Source organism: Notolabrus celidotus, chromosome 9 (genome assembly GCF_009762535.1).
Source record: "Notolabrus celidotus isolate fNotCel1 chromosome 9, fNotCel1.pri, whole genome shotgun sequence".
Taxonomy (NCBI): Eukaryota; Metazoa; Chordata; class Actinopteri; order Labriformes; family Labridae; genus Notolabrus; species Notolabrus celidotus.
Genome location: NC_048280.1, coordinates 10,112,941 through 10,138,928, shown reverse-complemented (window position 1 = coordinate 10,138,928; position 25,988 = coordinate 10,112,941). Strand labels below are relative to the sequence as shown.

The window sequence follows — 25,988 nt, the reverse complement described above, 5'->3', positions numbered from 1 at the left end:
AAGATTTTAGCAGCCACATTTTTGAATATTTACCTCATGAATTGAAACAGTTGTCAAAGTGTAAAAAGAGCCGCCCTGTGGGGGTTTGATCAGAAATGCAGCGGGCAGAGTCCAGAGCAGCTCGGCAGCACTGCGCAGTCTGAAAAAGGAAATATCAGAATACAGGAAATGAGTTGGCAGGAACTATTCATTCAAATGACTTCCTCTTTGGGATCTCAGAGAAGCGATAATGGCGGGTGATAAGTTATTTGGAACAGAACCAAACAAGATTAAGGATTCATTTCCTTCCTCATGTCTGCCTATTAATTTGCCTCTGAATCGTCGTCCTCTTCCGGGGATTTGTGTTGATTTGTTCGGTTGGGAACTGCAGAATGACGCACAAGTGATTAACTGTAACAGTTGCTAGATTATGGAAGAAAGCTATAAATAAAGCACCTATTTTTAGACTTTCTCCAGTGTTTTCTGCTGTGAGACTCATTGATCCCTTGGAATTGCTTTGCTCATGGGACAGTTTTTTAGTAAAAGTCTCCTATAGAAGTAAAGAAAGACATATTGTCTCCATTAAAACATGAAAAACTTTGATATAAAGAAAAATTCAGATAATAAACAGAATTAACTTCTCTTTTAATCAAATCAGGCATGTTCACGCCACCTTGTTTGGAAAACAAACTGTCAGACTTCCTTTCCTGTGGTTTTTTAAAGTCACTGCACACCCGGTGATCAAAATCCTGGAGAATGGGAAAAATGTTCAATGAAGTGTTATGGAGGCATGTTCCTTTAATCAGTAAGATTGAAGTCATCCATCATGTCAAACAGGCACCGATTCTGCTGACCCTTTTATATACAGTCCACTGCACTACTAGTGCAACAGTCAACATGACTCCATCTACATGTGATCAAAAATCAAAAGAGGATAAACTGCTGACAGAATAACACAAAGTTTGCATGAGAATCATATCTGGTGCCGGTGTCATTGTACAGAACAAATAACTGACAAAGTACACAGTGGTGTTTAATCCCTAAGATTAGTTAAGATGTCACTACCTTAACTGTGAGACAGAAGAAACTCAAGGTACAATAGGACTTTATTCTGTACACTGGAAAATAGGTATCTCTGGTGGCCTGAGGCACTCATCCTGATTTGACTCTGCCCTCAGACCTTTACTCATGAGCCCCTGTTACATTGCCAGTTCAAGGCAGGACATTTATGCTACTGTTATGCCTCGCCAAACGACACAGAGGCATAATGGCGAGTCGTTCTGCCACTGAGCTTGCATTGGAGGTGTGACAGAGGCAATATGGTGCCATCATACAACATCAGAGCTGGCAGGGTGCACAGCACTGTGCATCAATGCCACATTATGTGTACAGTATGTGGAGCTCTGCGTAAGTTTGAACGTTGAGCCTCTTTGCTTCTGCTACACTGGGACACCAATATCATGCACTTGCTGATTCAGTGTGAAAATACAAAGGCAGAGAAGTGGCAAAGTTTCATTGCTGTTCTGTTGCATACTCACAATGTTAAAAGGGTTAAAGACATGGATGATGGGAGAAGGTGTCCTGAAGAGGCTGTAGTCCTTCTGGAACCAAGCAGTATCACATCCCTTGAAGGTTTAAACTTACAGCTCCAGTTGGGGTTTCAGCTGGTTACCAAACTGACTGAAATCAATACTGATGCCTCTTAATTGTCTGAAAATACAAACATGAACATTATTAAAACTAATGACTTGTTCTATAGTTATTTTCAATGCTTGAACCTGCTGAAAACTGCTGGTAAGTGTCCATGCCCATGGAATCATCTGCAAGCTGCAGTAATATCCTTTTTTACACTTTAAATGGCAAATAATCTGCTCAGTGATACATTTGACTGTTAAAAATGATCAGGGTGAGATTTTTGTTAAAAAAAAACACTCCATACACACATACAGTACAGAATTAGGACAGTGTCCAGAGAGGGCACCAAAAATCAATGCACACCAAAAATTCCTTACAGGAGCTTTACATTTTTTGAAGCTTTCTGCACAATTTTGATGATATTTAGTGTTTTGAAGAATAATTTTCGGATTCCAACCAAATCAGAGTAACAAGTGGCTTCAGGTCATCCATCATCCCATCATTTGGAGGGAGCTAACAGCTTTTACTGCTGCTATGCGACACTTGTGGGCTTTTGTACAATATGTTTGATTTGTATATACCTCTTTATCGCACATCCGACATATAAAATGTACCCCTAAAAAGCTGCATTTTTTTATTATCTTTGTAGATTTTTGGTCAATGTTGCAACAACTATCCTGGCCTTTCAAACTGAAGCAAAGGAAGCATTACAGTCATGTTACTCTGAGCAACCCCAAACCTGACTGACTTCCGGCGTCTGCCTTTACTCTGTCTGCACGGTCGCATGTCTCTCTCTCCACTAATTTCCTGTCTCTTTCTAAACTGTCGTCATCCAAATTATCATAATATTCCCCCAAAAGCAAATACAAAACAGGCTGAATTCTGTTTTACATTTCAGCCTTTGCTTTGATAATGTATGTACATGTCTAATAGACAGAAAACTGAAGCTCTATTTTGCACCCGATGACCTTGCTTTTAGAGGCTCGATTTCAATGCCTTGAGGTCTCTGAGCAACATAGACACACATGCCAGAATACCAGACTAAAAACAAAGCAGCAGGTTGGGTGTTTGTGGCAGTGATAATGGAAGGCAACAGAGGGTTTTGACCAATCAAATCTGTAAAGCATCCAATGGTTAAGACCTTTATCATCACCCTACCTGTCCTGCTCGGACCTTCAAAGATCTGACAGTCTTAGTAGGAGGTCGATCATGTGAGTTCCTAAAAGAGGTGGACCTACACACCACCTCAGCCTCATGTTCTCTGCCACTAAAACAACATTAAGGTCCATTAGGGGTGGACCGTGTGCTTTTGCAACTGTAATTACACCCAGGTAAGTTCAGTATTTACCGTGACAGACCTCTATGAATCTTTACCCAGCCTCCACACACCACATATCATACAAGCAGCTGTTGCAACACATGCTGCTCAGCCATCAGCCTGTTTGAGCGGCTGTTTGTGCACGCCTGAAGGCCTTTCAGATCACTGCAGACAAACACCAGCACATATGGACCGACCAATAAAGACCTAACCTCCGACACAGACACATGACCTTAATCCCCCAAACACGGACTTCAGCGAGGAAGAATTTAACAATATAAAAACACAACAAAGCAAACACACCCATTAAAAGTTGGACCACAACTGCTAAACATTCCTGATCTGCTGCTGATGAAGGCTTGGCTTCATTAAAAAGAGTGACAGAGACACTCCACCCTTTATGGATGCAAGCTAGTCAAAATGGAAACCTTCTTTTAGCTATTTTCTCAGGCAATCCAATTTACATGTCAGACATGGTACCATATGGCAGGGCTTGCTATGGGTGCAATTTTATGTTACTGCTTCTTTTGCAGACTCAGAGATTAGAAACTGATACATGAAGCATATTTTTCTCTTTTAGTTAGCTCCATTTTGGGTCACAACCAACCACTTAAGATATATTAATGTTGAGGTTACTAACTCTTAACTATTGTTACATTGTTTTTACTGTTTAACATATTGTTATTAAAACTAGACTGATTGTAGCAAGATTTTTAAGTGGCTTTCAGTGTTTTCTAACCACTCTAAACAAAGTTGTCCAACTATTACATCAATCATCCCAAACCTTTGCTGTCTTGCAGCAATAGTGTGAAAGAAACATTACAAAATATCAGCATTACAAATAGAAATTGTTGGGCTTAGTAGAATTGTCCACTAGTAGCATCCTTGTCTGGCAACATGCTATGGTCTCTTTTGGGATTTGTAATTTAGGGCACCGGACTGCAGGGCTTCCCCCAACATGTCGATGATTGAGAAAATAAGTTGAGAAGAAGACTCAAATTTTGTGAGTCAAGTTCCTCTGCTTTTGTTTTTTTAGTGTCATGTATGTTGATAACAGGGCTCAGTGTGGTGCTGGACTGAGGAAAAGAAGGAACAAATAATCAAAGCTTTGTATTGAACGACAAAATCCCATTCAACTGACCATTTTCTGGTTTGGTTACAGCCTCCTAAGTTTGGACGTTTCAAAGTGAACTTCTCTGTGTATCTGTGTCATTTATGCTAGGCCCAGTCTTCGAGTACACAGTTGATAGGATATGTAAACAACAGAACACAGCAGAATGGCATCTCAACTTCTTGCATGGCTTTCAGACTTGTGTCCCAAAACCCCCCACAGTATTTCTGGCAGGCCTCCAAACCTCGAGTACCAATTTGAGAGACTAGACCCAGAAAAAGCACACGAGTCCAGGACAAATCGCCCCCACCAGATCTCCCCCGGTCAACCTCTGGCATCACAGTCTGCTATAGAGACGTCAAGTAGTGCAGGAGGGAGGGAATGTGAAACCCTAGCATGTTCCCCCATTTGGCACGTTCCCGAGGCTCCAACGCAGTTATGAGGCCACTTCATAGGAGTGTAAACTGTGTATTTAAAAAGCCGTCATTGTGGGACTAACACTGGCCCTGGTGTAGGCTGTTAGAATAACTGAATGACACAATGGTTTCTTTTCTAAATAAACAGATGTGGGTAGGCTGTTAAAACCTCAATTTTTTTCTCTTCCTTTTCGTCTCCTCCTCCCCCTCCTCCATCCCATCTGTAAGTGGCCTCACATATACATGTACACCCTCTCTCTCGCTCTCTCTCTTTCTTACTCTCACTGCTTCTCCCTCTTCCTCCCTACGTCCACATGTCTAAGAAAGGCAAAGAGCCCGTTTCCTCCTGCAGCTGTTCAGCACAGACGGGCCTCTATTCCAGCCTCCGCAGTGAAGTGATATCGGTCGTCTGCACAGGCTGATTAATTGCGTGTCATTTTTAACTCCTCCAAGACTGCTGCCCCTCTGCAGCCCCCCAAGAGCACCCCCACCCGCTCTTCTCCTCTTCTTCCTCCCACGCTGCACATGCAGGAAATGAACTCACCACAATCCTGCTGGCACTGGACTCCTATCAAATCTAATTCTCAATGAAAGATTACTGTGGTATTTCATAAAGACTGAGGCCACTCCAAATAATAATACTAATAATAATAATTCATAAGTTCTGTGGAGAGCTAATGAAAAACAGCTTAACTCACAATTAAAGTAATAATATGAGATATATTTTTCACTGTTTAGTGAGACTTACTAAATAGTTTTCTGTGTTGGCTGACTTTAAAAAAATCCTTTGTACCAGAGAGAAATGTGCTTTATGTTACAGGATGAAAAACAACTGTGGTGTGTTTGTAATAAACAAATATCTTTCCCAATAGTTACCAATAAAAAAACAAGAGGCCACTGGAACTCAAATGTTATGAAAATAAATTTTAGGAAGACTCAAAAATTATTTCACAATTCATTTTGATTTCAGGCATCGGCTTAAAAGCACAAAATAATTAAAACCTTTGCATTATTATTCTAACTTGAGGTGAAAACTGTAAATACTGAGTGTTATTGGGAACTGTAAAAAAAAAAAAAAAGAACAAATGTATATTTGTATTAGGGAAGTCAAACGATTATTTAAAAATTGCAATTAATCTCTGAATTTCAATAGTTAATCCTGAGTCGTCTCATTGCCAGCTGACTGATTAGCTGCAGCTGTATTCTTAGCTTGCAGGTTAAACTCCTGAAAGTCCTTCAGTGATATTTTCACTCCAGACAGGTAATGTGGGAATTAGAGAGTAAGGGATAAAAGTCAAAAGTCATATTCACAATGGCTCTGTTGGTTAAGCTGTTTGAGTAAGTGCCCCATGTACAGTCATTACCATTTGTTGCATATCTTCCCTTACTCTCCAATGCTGTCTGGGAGTTTTAAAAGTTAAATGTGCAACAAAAGCCAAGCGGTGTTGATATTCTCCACCACGGCAGCAGCATGAAGGTGCTACAACAGTTCATACGTTGGGCCAAAAAAGACAAAATAGTGATTGAAAAACACATGTTAATTTGGACCTTAACTGCATCTGGATTTAACACTGACGGTCCTTGAAAGTGAGTCCGTAAATATTTAGCATAAACTAAAGATTCAGTCCATCTATTTACTGTTCCAGTGAATTAGTCAATAACTATTCATTACCCCATCTTTGGAAAGCCAGAGCTCTAGGAAGACAGAACGAAGACGCAACAACAGTAATATGTTGTAGATGGTTTAGAGAGGAGTGAGAGACGCCATAGGGCTACATGGTCTGAAAAAATGTTTCTATAAATATGATTTATGTCAATTCTTCTACACTGCAAACTAAGTTAGATAAGCTATAATTAGCATTGGTTGTTAAAGGCCATTATTTGCATGTTACGGCTGTTTCAATGTTACAAAATACTCAGAAATGCCTCATAGTGGCAGTTTAACGAGGCCCAAACTTTGATGTTTTAGTCTCCATATAGCATAAGGATAAGGGATTTGGCATGTTGTATGGATCAAGTCCCTCTGCAAAAATTTTTAGATTTCAGTGTTTAAGGGTTTTGAACTGAATGGACCTACTTGACTTGATTGCCTGTTTGCTTTAATTAACACGTTTTTAGTTGGTAAAAGGCATAGAACAAGTATGATTTACACTAAGCTTGCACTTCAAGAAAAATCAATATCTAGTTCTGTAGAAGGTACACTGAAAGGCTACACACTCTTGGTTTGCCATTTTTGAACCTCAAAGTTTGAACTTCTGCAGAGAAGAAAATATAATCCAGATTCTTTAAACAAAGAGAAAATCATCTGAGTTTTTAGTCATTGAGTTCAGGCTGGAAAGCACTCTGAGTTTTAGAACTGTTGAAATTATGATCAAGATAAGTAAATGTAGTTATGAAACTTGAGCTGAATCTTTGTTTTTAAAGTCTGAACATTTCAACGACTTCTTGCCAATGTCCCCAACAAAGTGCAGAAGTGCATTCCCGGCTGGTTCTGCTGTGCTGATAAGACAGCACGGCTGCCTGGTGACCAAATAAGAAGCACATGTCTGACAGAGCACCAGAGATGCATCAATCCTCTGTGAACTCTTGACTGCGAGTGGATTACTGTGGATAAGAACGATGTGACCAATCCACATGTTGCTTTCTTTGAAGAAACACAGGCGCCATGTTGAAGTATCAGCTTTCACACAACATTTATCACATACATGGGAATGTATTAGAATTTTATATTGACTTAAACAACCTTTAGTGTTTGCTATTTTTAAACCCTGCCTATCTGATTTTGTGTCTCAATGCTTTTAACCTTTCAAGTTACCTAAAGAAAGCCTTAAAAACATGATTAATTCAGGTTTTTTGCACAGCTTTAAAATAACAATTTTTGTTGTCAGGGAACTTAAAGCACCAACATCACCTAAAATATAAGGAAACATGAATACAAAGCTGAACATGTAAAGACAAGACCTGCTGAGAAACCATCCCAAACAAGGGAGTTGTTTTCTCTTACTGCAGGTTTTCTACCTTCACCTTAAGCCTCTTTGACTGTATAAATGCAGATCACCTCGGCCTCAGGCTGGTGTTTATCTGGAGACGGCACATCAAGTTGACTGACAAAGACTGCAGGCGAGAGCCAAGGGAGGAAGTGTGGGCAATGAAGAACTCACTTCAATGAACCAAACCTGTTGACCTGAGCTAGAATCTCTGATACAAGTTAGTGCTCAATGCAGTTTGGTTTGGTTCTTTTTCTGAAGAAACGTGTGCGTATGTTTTGACCTGAAGATGTAACTGACTAGCAGAAAAACAGTCCTCCAAATTATTAGGTAAAAGAGAGCAGTATCAATGACCGAGAGATTCTCAAATGCACCTTTCATGCACACACAAAACTCCTGAGAATTTTCCGACTCTGAGTGGGCTGCGTGTGTGATAGCATACAGCTGCATTTGGCCCTGACTTTATCAGGAATTTCTCCTGCCAGTTCCCTTGAAGTTGAGGTTATCACACAAGTAAGTTAGGAAATTTCACCTCAGCGAGTGGGCAGAATGATGGTGCTCACATTGAGAAGAGTTCTGCTGCTTTTATACTTTGTACTGCTCCCTTTCTGCCATAGTGTTTTCTACTCTTGTGATTATAGTGCAGAAATCCCCTAATGCTTGTTGTAGTGATATTAACCCACAAAAAAGTCACTATTACTATATACTTCTCCTCCTGCAAGCGCTCCACCCAGCCCTCCTCATGTTTTAACCACACAAAGTATATTGAGTTTTGAGAGCACATCTAATAGAGAAAATAACACACTGTGAGGTGCATATGTTAATGACAAATTCATGAAAATATCAGCGCTGGAATGTCTTGAAATTATCCTCAAAACTGCAAATAGTTCATGTGTGAACGGAGATATTTTGATGTGTTTGTCCAATGTGTCAAAGTGTGGAATTTCCACTGTATGCAAATTTCTGCATTAAATCATTTCACTTCAAGGGTCTGTAAAAGATCATACAATTAGTTGTGTAATCAGGAGAAAAATTATCCTAGATAAGGTGCTTTAATTGTTTTATTTATCTCTGCAATGCCACTTTCTCTCCAACTTTTCCCCCAGAGTAAGAATCTATACTCAGAAACGTGAAACGAGAGATGCCTTGGCAGTGATATTTTGCCCCAACACAGTCGTCAGTGTCTGCTTTCAGCTGATAACAGCCAGGCAATAACTCTGCTGGGGCCCCAGATGCTTTTGGACAGATTCATCACAACTAACACTCAGGGTCAGCTGCAGGTAATCCATCAGAGCGCTCAGCTAATTCAGTGGTGTCACCCAGGAGCAAAATAATCTGTGTGACTCTTCCCTCAACTCAGTTTAGGTTGAAGTTATGACCACTGAAGACCAATGTATGTCTTCCTCCTGGTGTGTAACTTTGTTAAATCTGGACTGTTGTGTTTTTTTGGAATGTTGTGACGCTGTTGTGTGCACAGGAGGGTAAATTTGTCTTACATCCATTAAAAACCAGGAGGAAACACAAATGTATCTGTAGCAGTGAAAAGAAACGCTTTCCTGACACAGAGCTCTCCTGTAAGGCTTAGAAACTGAATCCGTAATGCTGCATTACACAGATATTGTCAACATAAACATGTGGCTGGTTATGCATTTCTACAAAACATCTACACGCCAAAAAAATGACTGGCTTCATATCCCACATTGGACCACCTTAAGTTTCTCATTAGAATGGTTGCTGTGATGGTTTATGTTTGTTTGTGTTATGATGTATAAACAAGCAATAAGTCAAGCAGGATTTATAGATAATTTAACGGTGATCCACAGGAAGGAGAAGCTCGGGATGGTAATGCTTTAAGCTTGGTTGTTTCAAATATTTATTGGCAAAGTCATTCAAATATCATAGATATTTAGCTCCAATTACTATTTCTCAGGAATCTGAATCAAGTGCCTGATGGTGGTAGTGTCTGCGTGCTTTACACTGAGGAGGTTATGGGTGTTTGCATGTTTGTTTTCATAGCAGGATAACTGAAAACCTACTGAAACAGATTTCCATCTAATTAAGTGGAAACTTTAGCCGGGGCCGGGGCCAGGGCTCATGTCTCGTGCTTTATGATGCGTGGGAAAAAGTTATCTTTACTTTTATTCAAACTGTTCCAATAAACGGGTTTGGCAAAGGACATATTTGGAAAAGCTTGAAAAGACTCCTCATTCGTTTTTTTTCTTTTTGTTTTGAATTATCAAAAACATTTGCAAAATTATTTAGGAATCAGAATCAGAATCAGCTTTATTCGCCAAGTATGCTTGAACACACAAGGAATTTGACTTCAGTAAACTGTGCTCTCTTTGTACAAGGCAGAGTAGGAATAAGAATAAGAACTACAATAAAAAATAAAATAAAAATATAATAACAATAACCTTAGCTATAAATACAAATGTGGTCAATGTGATGTCAATGGAGCTGGATTAGAACTAAAGATATATTTCTATGATAAAAATGATGGTCACCTTTGATGTACTCCAAAGTATGGATTTTCATACATATTCTCCATCAACCACGTCCACCTTTAGCCAATCAGTATGGCTCTTCAACACTATGTCATTTTGATGCATCATTTCTGTCATTTCATCACATTTACCACACTGCTCAGCCTGTAATGACTTCATTATCCAGCCTCAAACTACACACTTATTTGATTAAGAACTCAATACCTTTTATGCAGAAAAAGCAAACTGTTGCCCAAGTCTTTGTGGGGGTTCAACGCACCAAGTCTTAAAATCAAGTCTGTGAACTCTTAAAATAACCATTGAGACTACTTAAAGTAAATCAAACAGCACATAAAAGCTAAATTAGGATAATATGGGCCAATGGAATGTGTTTAGTCTTCCTGAGAAATTTGGAAACAGTGAAGGCGAAATGTCCTGGCTTGTTAACTGAAACAGGAGAAGGCAAAGTAGAGGGGAATCAGCAGGCGTCACGTACAAAATATCTGAAAATAATCACTCTTCTGAAGTAATAGAGTTAACATGGTTAAGAGCAGTTTAGTTAAAAGGCTGCTAAGTTATCATGTCAGGCTCCCAGATTCTCCAAGTCCATGCTCAGCTAAATGGAAGAAATTATGTTCTTTTTCATGTAATTTATCTCTGAAAAACAGATGTAACCTGTTTCTACTTTTGGCCCAATGCATTGTGGGATTTGGGCTACACATCTCAAATGCTATAAAGTATAAGGTTAAGCTCTTTAAATATGCATGCACTTCAAAGTGGATAAAACAGAAGCCAATACTAGGAAGAGGGATCAACATATATCACCTGATGGGGTGTCAATGGCCTAGCAGTCTAAGCGCGCCCCACATACAGAGGCTATACTCCTCTTATAGACTCCTGGCCACGGGCATTTGCTGCATGTCTAACCCCCACTCTCTACTCCCCATGTTTCCGTCTCTCTTCAATAAAGGCAAAAATGCCCCAAAAATATAACAAAAAAAAACATAACACCAGAACGCTTTGCTAAATCTCCTTTGACAGGTTACGTGAAGCCAGATCTGAAAAAGATACCCATGGGTATGTTGATCTTTCTTTTCTAGATACAGCTTCACTTAACCTGACAAAGGACATCGCACTACACAGTCCCACAAAGCTGGTGATCAACCTGATAATTCAGCCCAGAGTTACTGAGAGCGTATTCACATGAATGGGCAACATATCACCCATCACAGACATTAACAAGTGATACTATGGTATTGAAAAATGTGAAGAAGTTCAACATATAGTCTAGACTAAAATGAACACATCTGCATTTGACACTCACCATCAGCACAGAACTGTGGCCAGTGTCGCTCAAGAGTGGCATCAAAGTCACATGCATTGTGACCTGCCCTGCAAAAGATCCAACATGTGCCTGCTTTGGGGCCATGTATGAAGGCATGTCAAAATCTGATTTAAAAAGCTCAGGTTCAGAGTTACTTGAGCTGTTTTAAAAAAATCTATGTGATTCACATATGAGTAAAAATAACACATTTGGGGAACTTTTGCTTGTAGTGTAAATGAAGTCTATGTGAAGGAAGTTCAGCTAAAGAGAAGTATGTTGATCCAAAGTATGCATCTTATTCCTCTCTCTCTTTTTTCTGCTCCACACTTCCAATCCCTGTGCCCCTCTGACTACTCGCTGTGTCTCTTTGTGTGTCCCACTGTGCTGTCCAAAGGTTTACGACCTTGTGTTACGTCACTCTGTTAGCCTCGGTTCGTCCTGCAAGCTGGGAGGAATGTGAGGAGTGTGGATGTGCAGCGGCTTGCTCGGGACACCTTTTATGACCTTTGAGTGCCTGCTAACTCACTATCTAAACCTAACTAGGAATGCTTTGTAGGGAGATGTTCACTCAAATACACTAACCCAAATCCCCCTGTATATAATCACATTGCTCTACAATGGTAAAAAGACAGATAGCAGACAAATTAATGTCCAGTTTCAGAGATTTAACAACAGATGGGGCTGCAATGACTGATGTGTTGAGCTGCCACTATGGAGTCACTTCTCTCTATTACATACCATATCCATCACCACGAGAGACACTAAGGCAAAGGGGACATTTGGCATAATCGCGGTCATTTCCTGGACCCGGCCATGCTCCCTGTCTGTCTCTATGTATGGAGTCTGGCAGTCTGGACCCATATAGACAGTACAAACACACAGCAAACACACTCATCCATCCAGCACACAGCAGACCTCTGATCCATCCACGACAGCAGGGGAACAATCTGCTCCTTCTTCTGGCCTTCCCTGTGCAGACATACTTTCTGTCCCGATCTGTCCACCCTGAAGGAAGATAAAGGAGAACACCAGCGGCTGATTTATCAGTCAACATTGAACTATCTGAAAAGTCCCTTGCTCAGATGGCTGGATAATGTCAACTTGAAGACCTTTCTCCCTCCCCTGCTGCTTTCTTTTATCTACCTCCTCCAGACGTATTCCTGAGAATACTCAAGAGCAGTGATGATAAGCATGAAGGTTCAAAGTGAGAACTCAAGGAAAAAGTGTCTCTTTTTCTTGTTATCACAGCAGGCTAACCATACACATTTGGATTGCAGTACTACTCTTGATAATAACTATTAAAAAAGGAGTCTCTTTCCATTTGTAAGATACCAAAATAGAAACCAAGGATGACCCGAGGGGTCACAAAAATTAGACACTCCAAAGCCAAGCTGGTAAAATTAGAAAGGGCCGGAGACACAGCTGCTCTCTCAGCTAATAAAGATGTCTCAAACAAAGCTGTCATATGTCAGTGTGGTTTTTAAAGATACCCTGATCCTAGTGTTGACACCAGACTTTGTCTTTCAATCATTTAGTTACAGAATTGTGATGGTGTTGGTTGACTACAAACGCTAATAAGAGTAACATTACAAACGTTCCCCTTGTAATCGATTAGTTTTGTGACTTTTTTCCCAGAAGATTAACTTCTGAGGACCATTTTTCTCTTCATGAGTTTGTACCCTGCAAAATAAACTCAAACATTAACTCTATTTTTAGCTCTGTTTTAGTCTCCACCAACCCATTATGGGAAAATCTTGCTCTTCAGCCGGTTAATGATCTATACTGCATCTATTAGCTAATGGTTGAGTTTGTCTTAGTTTGGTGATGCTGGCTTAACTCTGTGGTTAAATTGTGTGCCCCATGTACAGCAGCTATGGTCCTCAAAGCGGGCTCGACTCCCACCGTCAGCTATCTTCTGCATGTCATTCCACACTCTCTCTTCTCTGTTTCCGTTTCTATCCTCTGTCCTTTCCACTGTTGATTAATGCATTACTGAGTAACACATAACTGTAACTCCACTACTTTCTAATTAGTAGTGTAACTTGTTACTTTTAAAATGTAATAACGCTGTTACAATTACAAAAAATTTAGGAGGACTTGTAACTCTTCAACTACAAAATATTTATCATCTGGCTCGGTGGCAAAGTTACTTCTACGTCAGCACAGAAGCTCCATGAGAGAGAGAATATCTCTTGCAGTAAACACACACAATGGCTGATGATCATTTCCATACCATCCATGTTTAATACTTCATAGTGTGTAGCTTAAAGTTTAAAACTTCTGCTTTACTTTGGCTAAAAAGTACAGACAATTGCTCCCGGTGTAGGAAAGTTCAGAATGTCTGGCCCTTGACTCCTTGATATCAAACTATCCAGCACACTCAGGCCTTATCATTAAAGCATTTTTTAGGGTTTAGTAAGTCTCTCCACAGAGGAAGAAAGACACCCGGGCCATGCTTTGAACTTGAGATAACATGGTTTCCACATGGTGTGTGTGAAGAAAGTGCTTAGTGTGAGAGTGCATTTGCATTTTCACATCAAAGCATATTCAGCATGGGGAACATTTAGCAGATAGAATTTACAGATCAGAAACATTAGTACACTAGAGTTAATAAAAACATAGAAAAATCAGTTTGTCAAACCGCAATGCCATTTATCTTGATTTCTCTATTCTTGTGTTTGTTGTGGGTTTTTATTGTTGTACATGTTTAATGCATCCAGAGGAAAAAAAACTCTCCAGAGTGTAGCCTTGAGAGTCCAAAGGATTCCTTCTGCATGTCCTGATTTTTCCATTAGGCTTCACTCACGTCTCTGGTTGGAGTTTGGGGACAAGCAAGACCTGATTTACACATCTTCCAGTATCTCCACCCCTCCCCTCCTCCCCCTACCCGACGGGAGCAGCTGCACTTCATGACAGATAGGCCAAGTCGACTCCAAATTTTCTTCTGTGCTGTCCTGCTCTCAGCATTTCTGTCAACACTCAATATGCCATTCTAATTTTACTGCCCAAGCCCACACCCAAGCTCTCTAAGTGTGTACACTCATAGGTGCGTACACAAAGTATAGTTATTCAGAACATGCAACTGTTTTAGAAGATTACCAAGTAGATATATGTAAGTATCACGCACAGTGCAGTTTCCCACAAGTCACAGAAAATTGTCCACTTTTCACTTCCCATCTATTCCTAGGCCAAAATGACCATCTAACGGATGAGGGTTTCAAAGTCGAAAATAAGATAATCATAAAAGGGACCATGAATAGTCACCAACAGCTGGTTATGCAAATTAGAATACCAACAGGAAGAGCAGCTACAACTTTTAATACAGCGAACAAGTTCACACTACAAAGTGATCGTAATTCAAAGGAATAAAAATGCATAAGTATACTATTAAGAGGGGGCATTTATTTAAAAAACAAGTACTTTTGATACCCTTGGTACATTTTACCAAAAATGCCATCCTGTTTTCAATCGAGGAAACTTTTAGTTAACTTGTTTAAATGAAGGATTGTACTTGTAAAATATCTGTATACCCTTCCCTCCACTTCAACATGTATGGACTAACCATACAAGGAACAGCAGATAAAGTTAAATAAATTATGAACAAATTACTTGATGGTAGCTCTAAATTTATGGTGCCAGGAAATGTGAAACAAGGTACAGCTTGGTGAGAAAATCATGTTTCTACATCCTTGTCACAAATCCTCATCCTTAGTTCATATCAATCATACCCAACTTCCAGTGCACACCCATAAACAAACCTATGCAGGCCCCTCAAGGTCTTGTTAAGGCCAAGGAATGAGCTGCACAGCCCTCTGGGTAATGGACTGGGGATGTGCTGGAAGGAAACTCAAGCCTTCTTGCCATTCCGGGCAGAGCGCAGCAGGCCATGCTCGGTATCAATGACAAAAGCAGACAGGCAGCAAGCACTGATGCATAAAACATGAGTCTGAGAAAGTTAGCACAACCCAGTCAATTATCATTTTTTGAGGAACATGGGATTCTGCAACCGAGCATCTAAATGAGCGTTTGGTAAACCACATAATAGCTGCATAAACCAACGGAGACTGTTACTATTATCATTGCATTATTAGATTCTAAGCAGTGCTGAAATGAATGTACCACCTCACTTTTTCTCATTGTGGCATCACTGAACAATCAGTGACTCTGAAAGAAAATAAAGGTACACAAAGTGAATAAAAGAGAGACTGCCAGACTTCATGGAGAATAAAACCTACTGAGAAAAATGCATTGTATATGACAATATTCAGTGAAAAATGACTTTGCTAAAGAGTGTTAACTCTAACACAAACACATTTAAACAAGCATGTAGTCAAACTGCTGTGTAGTCCACAAAGATACAGCAGTTTTGTATAAATCCAGACAAGAACAAGCAGTTGTTTGGGTTGAAACCATATGGGACTCATTTGTGAGGGAACTTCTGGCATCGTTTCCAGGGCCTGGTTTTGATGTTCAGATAGGCATGGTACACATTTTGGTCAACATGAAGCTATTCCAAGATAAATGTGTCACTGTCACTGTGATAGTGAGGAAAATTCCTAACCTAACCCAAACCATCCACCAATTGGAGTTACTTTTACTTCTTGAAACAAAGAGAGTTAGCCTGTTCCATCTTTTCTATAACTGCACACTCCATCCATAAAAAAGACAGTTTAATGTTTTGTGTCTCGGAAGGTGAGCAAAGTTTTTATGCTGAAATCCTCCAGTAATCAGATCCATTTTAAAAGTATTCCAACAATTGTGTCCATAAAGTTACAGTGAAAGTTTCGAAGTCCAACTTTTAACAAGCAGATTTGTGTCTGCTTTTCTCTCCAGCTTGGATCAAATTAGTTGTGAGGCCTGTTTAGGGAGAACTTCTGCAGGGACCAACACAAGGTTCAACTGCAAAACTCTTCTGTTGCATCAGTTTCTGATGCAGTTTCATCAGATCTTTGAAAAAAGAGGCACAAAGAGAGCTAGAAGCTTCCCAAAACAAAGAACCTCATGATGTCTGGCTGAACTAACCTGTGACATGTGAGACAAGGAGCCAAAATAAAGAATATCTGTGAGAGCTCTGCAGTTAGAAGTCTGAAGTAAAGTTCAGCCTCTCGATTTTGAGAGGGGATTTTTTTTTTTGGCCTTCAGCACGTTTATGATGTATTCCAGTGACTCCACACAACTTTAAAGGTCAGCTGCAATGAGAACAAAGAAACTGGTTTTTTTGCTCCAAATTGATGAAAGAAAATAAAATCAAACATTACTGGCATTTGTTGTTTACATATGTCTACTTTTGATTTTCATGCAATTTTCTCACAGTTGCAACAAAAGCTGATTCTGAACTATGGGTCCCTGGAGTAGTCAACTTTAGTGGTCAACTAATGCCCTACCTAAAATACCTGAAACTGCTCCTGATTTAGCTCTGAGGAATCATTCCGAAATGTTTTCCTTGGACAACAGCACAACATATTTATGTTTATTTAACCTGGTGTGTGACCATTGAAACATGAGTGATTCACAGTCATGCTCTCACCATGTTACCCATGCTTTGATTACAATCTAAGCGGCTATGGGAAAGTCATTTGCTTTAAATGTGTGCTAAATTGCAAGGAAAACAAAGCACCCACACAGACACACACACTGTAACACGCAGACACTGTGGCACCAAAGTCCAATATGTTGCATCATAATAAAGCTCAAGCTTTCATGTGAGAGCACCTCCAGCATCTCTAACACTAAATACACTGTACTGGGTTGGGACACTTGAGAGAGAAAACAGATTAAAGTATTGAAATGTTCTCAGATTTCCACTGACTGACTTCTTGTTCCTTTTAAACTGAAGGAACCTCTGACCAGTCCAGGATTCTCAGCGGATCAGAACTACCTCTAAGCTCTGATAAGTGGTTTCTTGGCACACAACAAAGAAGCTCTTCCCTTTGAGCTAGAAGTTTAATCTTGTGGTTTTTCTGGAAACTGATGAGTTGAATTTGATGTTTTGTGGTTGGTTTGTGGAGCTGTGTCCTGGGTGATAGACTCCATGATAATAAATGACACAATCATGCTTTTGCAACATGCTCTTACTCACAACTCATTGAATATGGAAGCCAGGCTTTTGGCACTAAACTTCAAAAGTTGGATATGAAGGCACCAACTAAACATCAGTTTGGCTAAATGAAAGGCTCTGCAATAATAAATATTTACTATCTACTTAGAATTAGAATAGAGTAGTAATTCTTACATTGTTTATTTCAAAATAAAGTTGCTTACAAACCTTTCCAATTTTCAGACTTTTGGTTGAGGAACTATCATTACCACAAAGTAGGCAGGTGCATTGAAATAGGTGATTCAAAGCACCCAAGGAAACAGCGAAAAAATGCCAACTGGAGAGTAGAGATCCCACGTTACCTGGGGGTGCAGGTGTGTAAACTGCCAGCTAATACCCACAAACTGAGAAAAGTATTAGCTGTCACGAGTGAGACTTGGTAACAACAGTACCTCTGGACCTTTGGGAATCAAAATTTACCAGCAGGGCTGCAATCTGCAACGCTCACAAACCACTGCTACTGCTATACTGAACAACAAAGTTTGTTACAGACTTTCTTCAACGATCAGGAGTTAAATCGGAAAAACAGAAAAGCCAAATTAAAGTGTCTTTAAAAAAAAAAAAATTTCAGTAGACAAACACCTAAACCGAGATGGGTGCTCAGGTTGGAGAGTCTCTCAAAATTAGCTTAATTTTGTGGTAGACTCGCCCCATCTGCAGATAACTGTAGCCTAGCTTGCGTGCCATTTCCCCCAGTAGTTTCTCATTGAGGGAGCCAAGCTGACTGGCATCCATTGTGGCTAGTACAAATACTGGTGCAACTTATATGACCCCAATTCAAGAAACAGAAATGTCCCTTTAAGTATCTTTTTTAACAAACAGGTTTAATTCTACATGATATGAAAGTTAGTTAAAGCACCCTTTGTACATACATAGTATAGAGCAGCATAATTAAGTAGGTTTGGATCCAGTAGCAGTGATTCATCACATTTTGTTTGACTGAGCCTCCAACCCTATGTTAGAAATAACAAGTTACAGCAAATGTAAAAAGTTGTTGACATGTTGCTTTGAAGCAGGAAAGCTGAGAATACTTTCAAGTACAGTTATTCCAAACAGTATTATTCAGTGTCTGAATAAGGACAGTAAAGCCCACAAGAACTTCTTCATGTCAGATCAATTTGACTCAAGTTAAAGTGTCTGTATGGAGCCCCAGCCTGTCTTTTTTCAAGCAGCTTTTACACACCACAAACATGGCCCCCTCTTTGAACAGCAGAGCATCAGGCTGTGGGCTGTTCTTCTCTAGCTAATGACTCTTTCAACCTGTAACTTCAGTCCACCAGCAGCTGCACGCCCGCATGGAACTGCCTCCATGAGAAATCCACCGCCTGCATCCAGCAGACAGACGGAGAGCGATTGAGGATGAGGTCCAGGGTAGCAGGCTTGGCAGTGTAGATTTCACATTAACTTATTGATTCACACAGCTCAGTTTGTTCTGAGAATAAGGCAGGATTTATTCTCTATTTTTTTATTCAGCATGACTACAAACTCCAAGGTTTCTGTCTGTTTGTAATCACTCTGCCTTTAGGGAAGCTTAAGTGCCTTACACGTCAGCAGTTGGTATGGTAATGCCATAACAACAACAACAAATACAACAACTACATCAAGATGGAGTACACCATGATTATGTTTTCACCATTGATCCATCTGTCGTGTTCAGGTTGATATATCTAGTCTATGTCACAAGCTATTCATTGTTTTAGCTATTATTCGTTTTTAATGATTGAAGTTAGTAGTGCTGCATAAGCTCACTTGTTCCATACATTACTACACTGAAGGTTCATCTTTGGTTGGGAGAGTGCCTAATACAGGAGCTGATAAAGGTCCTCATTAATGGTGTTTTAAGGACAAAAATAGTTTTGAGCTCTTGCATAGCTAACATGAAAAGAGGGACAGGGTTCTCTGAATTTTCCTTGAGCTCAGAGGAAGTACCTGCATCACAAAATGCTTCATATTTTTTTGTTTTTAGGGCCTTTGGCTCTATATGACAGGAAAGCTTAAGAGAGACAGGAATCATGGGGAGAGAGAGAGTGGATGACATATACCTTATGATGCCGGGGCCGGGAATCAACCTAAGAGAAAAGGACCGTAGCCCCTGTTAATGGGGAACTGCTTTACAGAGATAAAGCTAAACTGGCACCTGATCTCTATTTTTTTTTTTTTTTTGTCTAATTGTCCTGCCTCTATGATCTTGCAGAAGTACCTTCCTTGTATTTTCAAAATAAAAGCATGTTTATAATTAAATCAGGGAAGAAAGTGAATTGGTGCAAAACAATAACAAGAAAAACAAAAAGCATCACATTATCAGTTGTATTAGGCAATGTATTCTATAAAGCTTTTGTCTTGGTAACTTTTAACCTTTAAAAAAAATGAAAAAAACATAAGTGAATTGTCTCATCCTCAAAACTCAGTCAAAATTGAACAAAGGTGAACACTAACCAGTGAATCTTCCATAGCCTGCTGCAGATGCAGCAAACAGAGAAGTTAAATTGAAATTTGTCCATTTTACAGATACCAATAGAAATGAATGAAATGTGCAGATACTGCGGCTTTGGAAGACGGACGTCTATGGGGTAATTTCGAGTTAAACCACTTAGGCTAAATCTATCGTGACGCAAGAAGAAGTCACCCTGTGCAACAATTTGGCACACCATTATGTTTTTAATAGTTTTATGGACAACAACAAGGCACTTTGTCACAAAGAAATGAGATCAATCAGCATTAACTACAGGAAAAATGTGTCAGCTCAAACCCTTCATCATTGGCTTTAGTCTTTTATGGGATTTGCTGATAAAACAGAAACACAGACCCATTAAAGCGCCCATTTATCTGATGCCAACGGGTCTTTAGGGAGGTCAGAGGATGGAAGAATTTGCCGCGTCTATTATCAATGCATGCTCATGATTTTAAAGTGAGAGCCAAATTCTTGAAGAGAAAGGGGATACCTTCACTTCTGGTCATGACAGCTGGTCAGAGGGAGAGGAAGAGGAGAGCAGAGAGTGTGTGTGAGAGAGAAAGAGAGAGAGGATGCAGCTGCAGACTGGCTCTATGATGGTAGGGGTCCAGGAGCAGATGGGGGCTTCAGACTGCACTGCAACATGATAGCCATTATGAAATACCCACATATGTTTTCCTTTTTAAATAAATAAACAAAATCAGGTTTTGTACCCAGGTTTCCTTAACATAACAACCAAAGAAAATTCCTAATTTTCCAAGCCCTTGTTTGTCTAAGTTTGTATCTAATGTTTTTAAGCTTGTACATCTGGACAGTATTTCCTCATCCTAACCAAAAAAACTTTAAACTTTGGGACTAAAAGTGTTATAACAAATAAAGGGAGAAGATTCATTGCAATACGTCCATATAAAAAGTGACTCTCTGTCTTTCTGTGAAGAGAAGATTCTAGTCACAAAAAGTGTCAGCTGATCACAGATTCCAGGATTGAATTCCAGCTTTTGTCCAAAGACTCCGGGTTGAAAATGACTCAAGAACTTTGGCATCTGAAACCTAATATTAGGAATGCCCCCCATAAAACATCTCCCCTCCCCCTGCTCCATCTCTCTGCCCCGAGGGCTTTTAGCCTATAGCCTCCTGGCGCCTCGCTCTAATGATGTCAGCAATTTTGGCTGAACAGGAACAGAACATAAAAATTACTCCAGCTAGTCACAGAGTGGCTGTCAATGAAAATAAACGTTTTCTGATGATACAATTTATAAAAAATGTTTTCCTAATTACTCATATCTGTGGTGGAGCATTAATAACCTGATAGGAATGATACATTTTAGCTATGAACTGGATTATGTTGGGTCACACTTCTTTTTAATACTAGATAAAAACTTGACACACAAGAAATTTCATTTAAACCAGCAAAGTGCTCTATGCTTTTTAAATGTTATATATGTGGGGTGACCAATACAAACACCAAAGAGTTTATAAGCCTGCATGGAAGAAAATGGATTTTACAATATCTTTATAAACGTTGCAGAGAGATGCAAAAGGCTGTCCAGTGAGGAGAAAACAAAATTTGTTCTCTTCTCAAAGTGTTGTTGGATGACATTGTCAGAAAGACTTAACAATTAAATAAAGTATGTGTGTAAATGTGCATAATGCAGATTAAGAGAGACATCATGAAATGTTACCCATGACACATCAAAAGATCATACTAGCAGTGTAGATTAAAAATAATTCTCAGTAACCAAAAACGGAGCTAATTTTCCACCACAAACACAAGGTCTGATACTATTGGTCACTTATTAACCATACAACCCCCCTAAAAACCCTGTAAACCACCCCGCTCTATTTTAACAATGGAATGGGAGACATCATGATGACATAATGCAGGCCACTCAACTCTAACACATCCGTGTAATGACACCACACAATGAACTACAGGGTCTTAAATCCTGCTCATTAGCATTAGTTTTCAGTGCAGGGTTAGATACATATAACATTGGTGAAAGTGATAAAGGAAAATGCTCCCTTGCTGCCCTGGATGTGACCAGGACCTGCTGTCCCCGGAGGAGGTCAACCCCATGAGACCTGGAGCTCAGAAACTCACAGGAATGTCAACAGTGTTCTGCCAAAAGTGTCTGATTACTTTTACTTTTCTCATGTTTGTCTTGTGTGACAGCTCTGGGAAAAAATGAAGAGAACACTGACTTCACTTTAATCCAGGGTAATAAAGGAGGATACAAGGGACAATACAGCATCATTAAAGCTATGGTAGGTAACTCTATTTGGTTAAAATGTAGTTTGAGTTATAGACTTTCATCATTGCAAGTCAAAATAAATGTGCATCTGATCCTTATTGTTAAAAAAAAATAAACAGAAAGGAGTGGACTCACAGTTCACGGTCTCTGTCCTTTGAGTCAGACATACCTAGCTTAGTAGCACAGATAGTTTGCAGGACAATGGTTGGCAGGCCTGTTTGGAGCTTAATTCGGTGGGAGGGGCTGAACAGAGTTATACAAGGTAGCAGAGGTAGAAGGATTTTTTATCTGGGGATGATACAATAAGATAAATATATAAGTATTTGACCTTTTTAAGCAAAGAGACTAACATAAAAATGATCAATTTAATAGTAAATTTAAATGTCTAACTTATTTGATGTGGTAGGTGTCGGACCAGATGACTGAGAGCACACTGAAGAAGCAGAATGTTTTTTTTCACTGTTTCAACAGCAAAATTTTGCAATAAGTGATATATCAGAAATCTAAAATAAAGCAGGCTGAGTATTTTAGTACAAAATACTTCCTCGACATGTACACGAAAGTCCACGGGGGGGCACTAATACTGACATCTCAAAAGTTCCTTACAGGAGCTTTAAAAATCATAAATAGGGAATGTAAGTATTAATGCATGAATCCAAGCGCCAGTGTTTTCAGATAGCAGTCCAAACTTTGGAAGCCTTTCAGCCTGACAAGGAAATAAAACCTGAGATTAAAATTCAATTAAAAACTTTTTCCATCTTCATTCTACTCAGTTGAAAACATAACAAAGCCTAATTTAGATAATGTGGGCTTTTCTTCAACAGACATTCAAGCCAAAAAACATATTTCCCAAAGTGTCAAACTTAATTTGATTAAATTAATCTAAATCAAAGCATCGTGGGAAACTTGCTTTTGGCTTTTTTTGGAGTTAGATAGGAATATAAACACCTCTCTCATGTGTCTGTCTGAAAAGGATGTCACTTGGACATTTTGTGAAGACATAGTAATAGTTGTTCCCCTCTCTTTGTGTTCTTTATGCTAAGCTAAATTAAAATCCTTATATCCAGATATCATGTGAATGAAATGAGTCTCCTGAATTAACTCTAAGGAAGAAAGCCAAAGGAAACCAGTATTTACAAGAATGTGACACTATCCCTTTAAATCTTAGCTCTCTGTTTGATGGTTTGGATTTCAGTTTCTTTTAATGATCATGAAAATGAGCTAATATAAGCATTCTTTACCTCACCGTGCTGCAACATTACTCTTGCACTGCAGCATGTAAATCCTCCTGTATGTTACCCAAGTCTGGACATGAGTTACAACAGCTATAATGTGGCGGCTGTTTCACTTTTATCACTCCAATTATAGTTAAAAACATGACGCCTGCATAAGTGCCTGTTTGAGTTTTCACTGGTCAGGGAGAGAGAGGGGGGAGAGAGAGGGGGCTGCGTGGGGAAACGTACACTCTACATTGTGAAGTGAGGGTTTATGAAGAGCCTCTCCCCCCAGCAGGAGTTGTTTTATTAGCCGTGTTTAAATGACCGGCTTGTTAAACATCAAGCGGCAGGCGAGTGAGCCGGGCGGCTGTGGCCTCAGGATCCGCTGCACGGCTACATCGCTGGCTATTTTCACCCTCTTCAGAGCTTTATTTGACATGCTAGTGTGTAGACAGGGTAGTTTGGAGACACAATAATCACTTTTAAACTTAAGCTGAAACACTAGATTCCCACCTGTGAGTGGGAGTCAAGACTCGGGTGGTCGTTTTTTGTTTTTTTTTCAATATTTCAACAACGCCAGGGAGAGAAAAAGTCAGGCCAAATAGGAAAGGTTAGATACATAAGACGCCTTTTCTGAAGTCTTGATATTAACAACTTGACACATGCAAATAGTCAAAGACTGCTGTTTTAATCAAAGTCAAAGCCCCACTTTTGAATCCCACAGTAAGATGCGGGGAGATTTCTTTGCTTAATAGGTCATGGGAGCAAATGAGAAATAAATGATCCCTGGAGCTTTGGGCTTCAGTCATGGAAAATATCGGACATTACTGTGTTCTTTGATGATGATTACACAGATGATGAAATATCAGGAAATAAAAGTCAAGCAAATTGCTTCAGATGTTGATTCATTTAAGGGCATTGCTCAGTTGGAGCCGATCATTTCCTCTCATTTATCTTCCTTTAGATACCTCCTAAAAGCAGTTCACGTCTGCACAGTTTGCATATTATTTTCTGGCTTAATGATTCAAAGACAGAAAAACATCATCATAGACTATGTTAATGTCTGACTTTGATTCAAATGACTCAGATAAATTCAGATTTTATTACAGTCTGGCAGAAATGTTATTATTAATCTGTTATTTACTTTATGGTAGAAAACTAATCAGCAAAAGTTTGAATAATCCCTTCATCATAGAGTTTATTTCCTCACAAAAGTACCAAAATATCTGCTGAGTGTGAGCATATTTCTAGTGTATTGGGTACATCATTGACTTGATTTTATAGCATAGGGATCAGAAAAGTTGGCTGAACCAAAATAGACTTTTGAGGAGGTTATAAACAACTATTTTGTGACTAAACATAAACCAAATTTCTGAAAGAGAAGGCTTATGATGTTTTCACACATGCACTACACTCCTGAAAATTCACTGCAGGCAAGTGGGAGGGTTGTCATGAACTTTGTGTAACCAGTGAAGCTCCTTATTCCTTCTGCTTTCTTTTTTTTCCAGTTTTTTTTCTACTCATTCAATGATACTGTGAAGAAGTCCAATAGCACATATTATGATATGAAGACAAAAACTGTCTGTACAGTGTTAGACTCTACCTCGACTGCCATCTTGGATATCTTGTGATGTGACTACTGCAGCTTCCTTCTTACTTCATGTCCTGCCTCCTGAGACTCCTCCTGTCCAACAGGGAAAACGTCTCTCTGTGAGGGATGTGTGAAGAAACAACTTTGGAGAATTTCAGGGCAGGCTGTGCTGAAGTTAACTTGAATTTTTCAGGAATGCATGTGAAAAGGGATAAAATAATCATACATGACACAGTCTAACATAGTAGGGATACAATAAAGGGCCGTGTCCTTTTAACGCCATTTTCTGCGCTGGCAGTGTCCTCGACCTCAATTCCAAAGTGCTTCTCACCGCTTCTTTATTGTTACTAGGCCATGAAAGCTGTCCCATGTAACTTCTGCATCCCTTAGAAGCAACTGTTAGGTCTGTTTTGAAGTGCTCCGTATTCATCAAATTTTCTTTCATTCAATGGCCTTTTACATATAAAACTTAAAATAATTGACAGATATTGTGTCGTAGCATCAGTAGCAGCTCTACATCTGGAAGTGGCACCTCTAAAAAAAAAGTGTGCTTAGTTTCTCCCCTGTAGAGACTTCCACCACTATTGTTTGACGATGATGTGAAAGTTCCTTCTTGATTCTGATTGGTCGGTCATCAAGAAGTGACATTGAGCAGTGGTGTTCCAAAAGTTGAACTCTTTTCAACTGTGTGCATGGCGACAAAAATCAGCTTACGCAGAGGACATTTTTGCACTGAGGCCTCACAGTGCTGAAAAACAGTGTTAAAAGAACACAGCCCCGAAGGAGCTTCCAACACTGAACAACATAGTGTATGTAAGATGATTATTCTGCTCTTGGTGTTGTCAGAAACTTGCAAAGCATACAAAAGATTTTGCCTGATCTGAGTTGCTGCATCAAAACGTCACACTGACTGTCTGCCAGGAGAGCAGGAGAAACCTGGCTGCATAAAATGTATTAGTGTGAGAAAATGATACAACATAGTACGCCAGACTTTGTGGTGTTGTATTCCGGTGATAGAGCAAGTGTGGAAAACTTAATACTAATATTTCAAACACTTCTGTGGTACTAAAACAACAGACTCTCTGAATGAAAGGTGTTAAGGACAAATTATTTTTCATTCATAATT

At 39.5% G+C, this 25,988-nt stretch overlaps 1 long non-coding RNA gene across 2 annotated transcripts in view; it reads right to left on the bottom strand.

The window, feature by feature from the left end:
* LOC117819470 overlaps positions 1 to 25,988 on the bottom strand; it is a 66,966-nt gene that overhangs the window by 8,510 nt on the left and 32,468 nt on the right. The window contains exons 2-4 of one of the 2 annotated variants that reach the window (XR_004632554.1): positions 12,169 to 12,258; positions 1,518 to 1,689; positions 34 to 139 (exon numbers count right to left, since the gene is read on the bottom strand). This is a non-coding gene — a long non-coding RNA (uncharacterized LOC117819470). The remainder of the gene's footprint in view (positions 1 to 33; positions 140 to 1,517; positions 1,690 to 12,168; positions 12,259 to 25,988) is intronic. The other variant, XR_004632555.1, reaches the window with a different exon arrangement.